The following is a 6,234-nucleotide window of genomic DNA, read 5'->3' on the forward strand; positions in this document are numbered from 1 at the left end:
AGACCAGGCTGGCCTCGAACTCACAAAGATCCGCCTGCCTCTGCCTCCCAAGTGCTGGGATTAAAGGCGTGTGCCACCACGCCCAGCATAAGTCAATTTTTGAGGGACTCATATTGTTGCTAAAATAAAACAATGACATAATTATGGTGATACCTGTCCTCTGATCGAGACAGCCAAAGAAACTGGCTTGTGCTCTGCAAAGGCTCTGGGAACATTGGCCAGGGAAGGACGCTAGATGGACTTGGAAGGACACTGAGGGTCCCTCTTAAAAGATTCAATTTTTGAGGGACTCATATTGTTGCTAAAATAAAACAATGACATAATTATGGTGATACCTGTCCTCTGATCGAGACAGCCAAAGAAACTGTGGCTTGTGCTCTGCAAAGGCTCTGGGAACATCGGCCAGGGAAGGACGCTAGATGGACTTGGAAGGACACTGAGGTTCCCTCTAAAGAGTTTATGAAATGTGCCTTCATTGTCTTTTAAAGATACTTAAGAGTTCTCAGGGTGAGAGTAAGAAAGAAAACCAGGAAGTGTTTATTGAACATATGCAAAAACCCAAGTACACATGAGAACTTTCAATGCTCCCTACTACCCATGAAGAAAGTATCATGCCTCCTCTATAGACCAGCTTCCTCTGTTCACCTCAAAGAGGCTCTTTGAGAGAACTCTTTAAAAGCCATCCCAATGTAAAGAGATGAGCTAAGGCTGTGCGTGTGTGTGTGTGTGTCTCTGTGTGTGTGTCTGTGTGTCTGTGTGTGTGTCTGTGTGTCTGTGTGTGTGTCTGTGTGTCTGTGTGTGTGTCTGTGTGTCTGTGTGTGTGTCTGTGTGTCTGTGTGTGTGTCTGTGTGTCTGTGTGTGTGTCTGTGTGTCTGTGTGTGTGTCTGTGTGTCTGTGTGTGTGTCTGTGTGTCTGTGTGTGTGTCTGTGTGTCTGTGTGTGTGTCTGTGTGTCTGTGTGTGTGTCTGTGTGTCTGTGTGTGTGTCTGTGTGTCTGTGTGTGTGTCTGTGTGTCTGTGTGTGTGTCTGTGTGTCTGTGTGTGTGTCTGTGTGTCTGTGTGTGTGTCTGTGTGTCTGTGTGTGTGTCTGTGTGTCTGTGTGTGTGTCTGTGTGTCTGTGTGTGTGTCTGTGTGTCTGTGTGTGTGTCTGTGTGTCTGTGTGTGTGTCTGTGTGTCTGTGTGTGTGTCTGTGTGTCTGTGTGTGTGTCTGTGTGTCTGTGTGTGTGTCTGTGTGTCTGTGTGTGTGTCTGTGTGTCTGTGTGTGTGTCTGTGTGTCTGTGTGTGTGTCTGTGTGTCTGTGTGTGTGTCTGTGTGTCTGTGTGTGTGTCTGTGTGTCTGTGTGTGTGTCTGTGTGTCTGTGTGTGTGTCTGTGTGTCTGTGTGTGTGTCTGTGTGTCTGTGTGTGTGTCTGTGTGTCTGTGTGTGTGTCTGTGTGTCTGTGTGTGTGTCTGTGTGTCTGTGTGTGTGTCTGTGTGTCTGTGTGTGTGTCTGTGTGTCTGTGTGTGTGTCTGTGTGTCTGTGTGTGTGTCTGTGTGTCTGTGTGTGTGTCTGTGTGTCTGTGTGTGTGTCTGTGTGTCTGTGTGTGTGTCTGTGTGTCTGTGTGTGTGTCTGTGTGTCTGTGTGTGTGTCTGTGTGTCTGTGTGTGTGTCTGTGTGTCTGTGTGTGTGTCTGTGTGTCTGTGTGTGTGTCTGTGTGTCTGTGTGTGTGTCTGTGTGTCTGTGTGTGTGTCTGTGTGTCTGTGTGTGTGTCTGTGTGTCTGTGTGTGTGTCTGTGTGTCTGTGTGTGTGTCTGTGTGTCTGTGTGTGTGTCTGTGTGTCTGTGTGTGTGTCTGTGTGTCTGTGTGTGTGTCTGTGTGTCTGTGTGTGTGTCTGTGTGTCTGTGTGTGTGTCTGTGTGTCTGTGTGTGTGTCTGTGTGTCTGTGTGTGTGTCTGTGTGTCTGTGTGTGTGTCTGTGTGTGTGTGTGTGTATTTGTGTGTGTGTCTGTGTGTGTCCGTGTGTATTTGTGTGTGTGTCTGTCTCTGTGTGTGTGTCTGTGTGTGTCCGTGTATATTTGTGTGTGTGTCTGTGTGTGTCTGTTTGTCTCTGTGTGTGTGTGTCTGTGTGTGTCCGTGTATATTTGTGTGTGTGTCTGTGTGTGTCTGTTTGTCTCTGTGTGTGTGTCTGTGTGTGTCCGTGTGTATTTGTGTGTGTGTCTGTTTGTGTGTGTGTGTGTGTGTGTCCGTGTATATTTGTGTGTGTGTCTGTGTGTGTGTGTGTGTGTGTATGTGTCTGTGTGTGTCCATGTGTATTTGTGTGTGTGTCTCTGTGTGTGTGTCTGTGTGTGTCCGTGTGTATTTGTGTGTGTGTCTGTGTGTGTGTCTGTTTGTGTGTGTCTGTGTGTGTGTGTGTGTGTGCGTGTGCCTATGTACAGACCAGAGGAGGGTGTGTGCTTTCTGGCTCTGTCGTGCTCTTACTCCCTTGAGGCAGGGCCTTCGTGGAACCCGGAGCTCTCTGTTTTTCTGCTAGACTGGCTGACCAGAAAGCCCCAGGGGTCCCCCTGTCCCCTCAGTAATCCCAAATGCTGGGATTATTGGCACAGGTGGCCATGCCCAGCTTTTACTTGGGTGCCGGGAACCCAAACCCAGGCCCTCATGCTTGTACAGCAGGTGCTCTTACCCACTAGGTCATCTTCCTAGTCTGAGCCAAGGTTTTAAATGAAGACTTTATGTTGGCAAGCCAAGCTATGGTCCAATAGATGTTCCCTTTTAGAGAGATTCATTAAAATACATTTTCAGTAGGAATAATAGAGTAACACTGTGTGTAAAGTGGGAGACACTGCATTCTAAACAGTAAACAGATTTTAATTGATTTTCTTTGCGAAAAAGTCTTGAAATGTAACTCAGCTGGCCTTGACCTCTTTACGTAGCTTAAGCTGGTTTTGAAATTGTTATATAGCCCAGGTTACCTCAAACTTGAAATCCCCTCCCTCTGCCTCCTAAATAAAAATAACATGTGATATTCTTTGGTAGAAAAATCAGGAACGTAGACAAGGAAGAGGAAGCAAAAGAAAGCTGGCAGTGGTCCCACAGTGGGAAGGCAAGGACCATTTCTATGCTTCTGACTGTGGTTTTCCAACAGTGAGAACAGCCTCAGTGACCTTGATTCATAACCCACTGGCTTTTAAAAATATTTTATTTATTATTTTTATTTTATGTGTATGAGTGTATTGCTTGCATGTGTGTAAGTGCACCTGTGTTATGCAATGCCCATGGAGGTCAGACGAGGACATTGGATCCCCCGGAACTGGAGTTACAGATGGTTATTAGCCACCATGTGGGTGCTGGATTTCGAACTTGGGTCCTCTGCAAGAGCAGCCAGTGCTCTTTGTCACTGTGCCATCTCTCCAGCCCCAACCCACTAGCTTTTGATAGGAGCCTGGCTATAACACCACTGAAGAAAACTAGGATTATAAAAGTAGGGTCAGTCAAATGTAGCCACACCTTGGAGACAGGCAGTTCTCCTTTGGGAACTGGACAGCCTTTTCTTTTTCTTTATGAACTGTGTTTTTTTTTCTTCTTCTAGTAGTTACTGTCACAGAATTTGATCAACACTGGCCAACATCACCTTGATATCCTAGATTTTTTTTTTTTTTGAGTAACAATGGGAGCTTTGTATCTGAGTGAACAGATGTACAGAAGGGCTACTGTGGAACGTGCTTCAGTTTCCTTGCAGAACTTTTCAGGTGGAAGACATGAGTTACGTAGAAGAGCCTTTACATTTTATTTCCTATGTAGCAAAGGAGAAATGATTCTTCTGGGATTTCCTGACCACTTGGATGATGACTAACTCCTCAATTGTCTAACTATTAATTCTGTTTTTAGAGCTTTGGACAGGCAGTGGAGTGCATAATCTGAAGAGGAGGACTGATGAGAGGTCGGGTGGCTTGGTGAAATTCATACTTAGGAACAAGGGGACTCCAGCAGACAGCTGGAGGCATGGGTAAAAACCGCCTGACATTCTGAGAATCATCCTTGCCAGGCCCTCGCTTGATGGTCTGTTGCTCACTCTTTGCTCTAGTGGGAAGTTAGCAATGTAGCCTTTGAATCCAGAAGGCCAGAGCCCTTGATTTCTGGAGATAATAAGGTGGTTGAGAGGACAGAGCCCCATTTTGTAGCCCATCCTCTGGGAAGGTCTGACTCAGAACTGAGGCAAGACGGCTGCACTAGAAGAAACGGAATTTTGAAGGAAGAAAGAAAAAGAATACTAACATGGCGCTGTATTCACCGGCCTCCTCCTCTGGGAGATTTGACCATAGGGTAATGTGCAGCATGAAGTCCCAGGGGTTCCTTCCACTAGACTGAGTCCTGAGCTAACAGTACAGTAGCTCCAACACCAGAGGGAGAGGGGCGCAAGGTTCTAGGTGAAGCTTCTCAACTTGCTAAACCTCCTTAGCATGCCTTATATAGCGAACAGTCCATGCAGTTCGATACAGGGCAGTCAATAAATGTGTCTGCTGCCCCAGGTTATACCCACTAATGCACCAAGTAGCGTCCTGGAGAACAGTACGAAAGCAAGATTTGCTTTCCATCTTTTAGTCAGTGAAATACTCCTTAGCAGCAAAACAAGCCACAGCTTTTGCTTGCTCTGAGCTAGATACTCTCCCTTACTCACCAAGCATGTGTGGAGAAGGTGGAAGGGACTCTATATATTTATATTCAGGTTTTAAATATTTTCTGAATCTCAGATCCCCATCTTTTCTGGCCTTCAAAGAGATTTTGAAACTGATTTCCCAAGTCCCCCATGAAGGATGACAGAAAAATGATAGAAAATATCAGTGACACTGGGTAGGGCCTGCCCAGAGTCTGTTTCCAGGCCTGAGGAGGTGGGGTAGGCAATAGGCCAGGGAGATGATCCCACTTTGCTGTTTTGGGTTTTGCCTCTGGAAAGTGCCAGAACCGAGGTTCTAGCAGATGTCAGCATGGGTACAGCTGCTGGAAGCTGGAAGCCATGAAGGACGCAGAGCCAAAGAGCCAGCTAGTAGCACTGTCCAGGGTAGAAACAGGCAAAGGCTTGGGTGATCTCTACTGAGATTTGTTAACTCTCTGTGTTATTATGGGCTAGGCCAATGGAGGGCGTACACATTCTATGCATGTTCACCTTGTCCCACCCAAGGATATGATCACGTGCTGTTCATGCATTGCTCACCCAATTAGTGGTGGATGAAATCCCCCTCAATCCATCTCAGACTCTGGCTCCATTATTAACCTTGTCTGTCTACTAGGTGTTAGTCACTTGGCCAGGGCCATTACCTTCTGATCTTGTAGGCATTTTAACTGCTAATTATACTAAACTCTGTGGCTTTGTTAGTGGTTGAGGCTGGTGTTGCCTCCAACTTCCTAGGTGTCTTGTGCTGGTAATTATATTAAGTTTCCATAGCTACCAAGAGGCAGCTACAGTGCTCTCTTGGTTGTGTCTTTGTCTGTGAGATAGTCTGGGGTTTCCACTCATGAAATGGGGTCAGAATCCTTAGAAGCTGTCTTTACTTAGAACTTTGTTATAATTAGCTGCATTAGAAGCAGTGTGCAAAAATTAAGAATATGTAATAAACCACAGTGCTTCACATGTGAATTCCAAAGGTGAATGGTCTCATGGAACTGAGCCAATGGGCCTGTAGTCATTGGTCTTTTGTTTTAGAACCTGTTTGTCTCTCATCAAATCCATTTGGCGACCTCATACCCAGCTGTGGGCACTTTTATCTATCATCACTGGTGTTCCTGGCTCACTGTTTTAACCCTTACATTGCCTTTACATCTTAACATCCATTTCCACTGATGCATATGTGGGAACTTGTAGTTTTCAGACTAGGCCCTTTTCGTCTGCTGCCTTCTGTGAGCTAACTCCTACCTAGATACGACTGTGCAGTAGCAGAATTTCCAACCTCTAGGGAACCTTCCTCTCATTCTACAGGTTCTGTTAATTCATTTGGAGGACTACTGAATAAATAACGATCACATTTATTCTCAGCTAAGTCCCTAGAACTGGACCTATTGGTTTACATTTCAAAACTTTTTCCGTATCTGATGACTCAACAGGGAATTCATATAAAGGTGTCCTGGTTTGTTCTTCATTGCTGTGACAAAACACTCTGACCAGTGCCAACTTGGGGAGGGAAGGGTTTATTTGTCTTACATCTCCCAGGTCGCATGCAGTTCATCAGGGAGCCCAAGGTAGGAACTCAGGCAGGAACCTGGAGGCAGGA

The sequence above is a fragment of the Nannospalax galili genome, unplaced genomic scaffold (genome assembly GCF_000622305.1).
Source record: "Nannospalax galili isolate Female #2095 unplaced genomic scaffold, S.galili_v1.0 scaffold423, whole genome shotgun sequence".
Classification (NCBI taxonomy): domain Eukaryota; kingdom Metazoa; phylum Chordata; class Mammalia; order Rodentia; family Spalacidae; genus Nannospalax; species Nannospalax galili.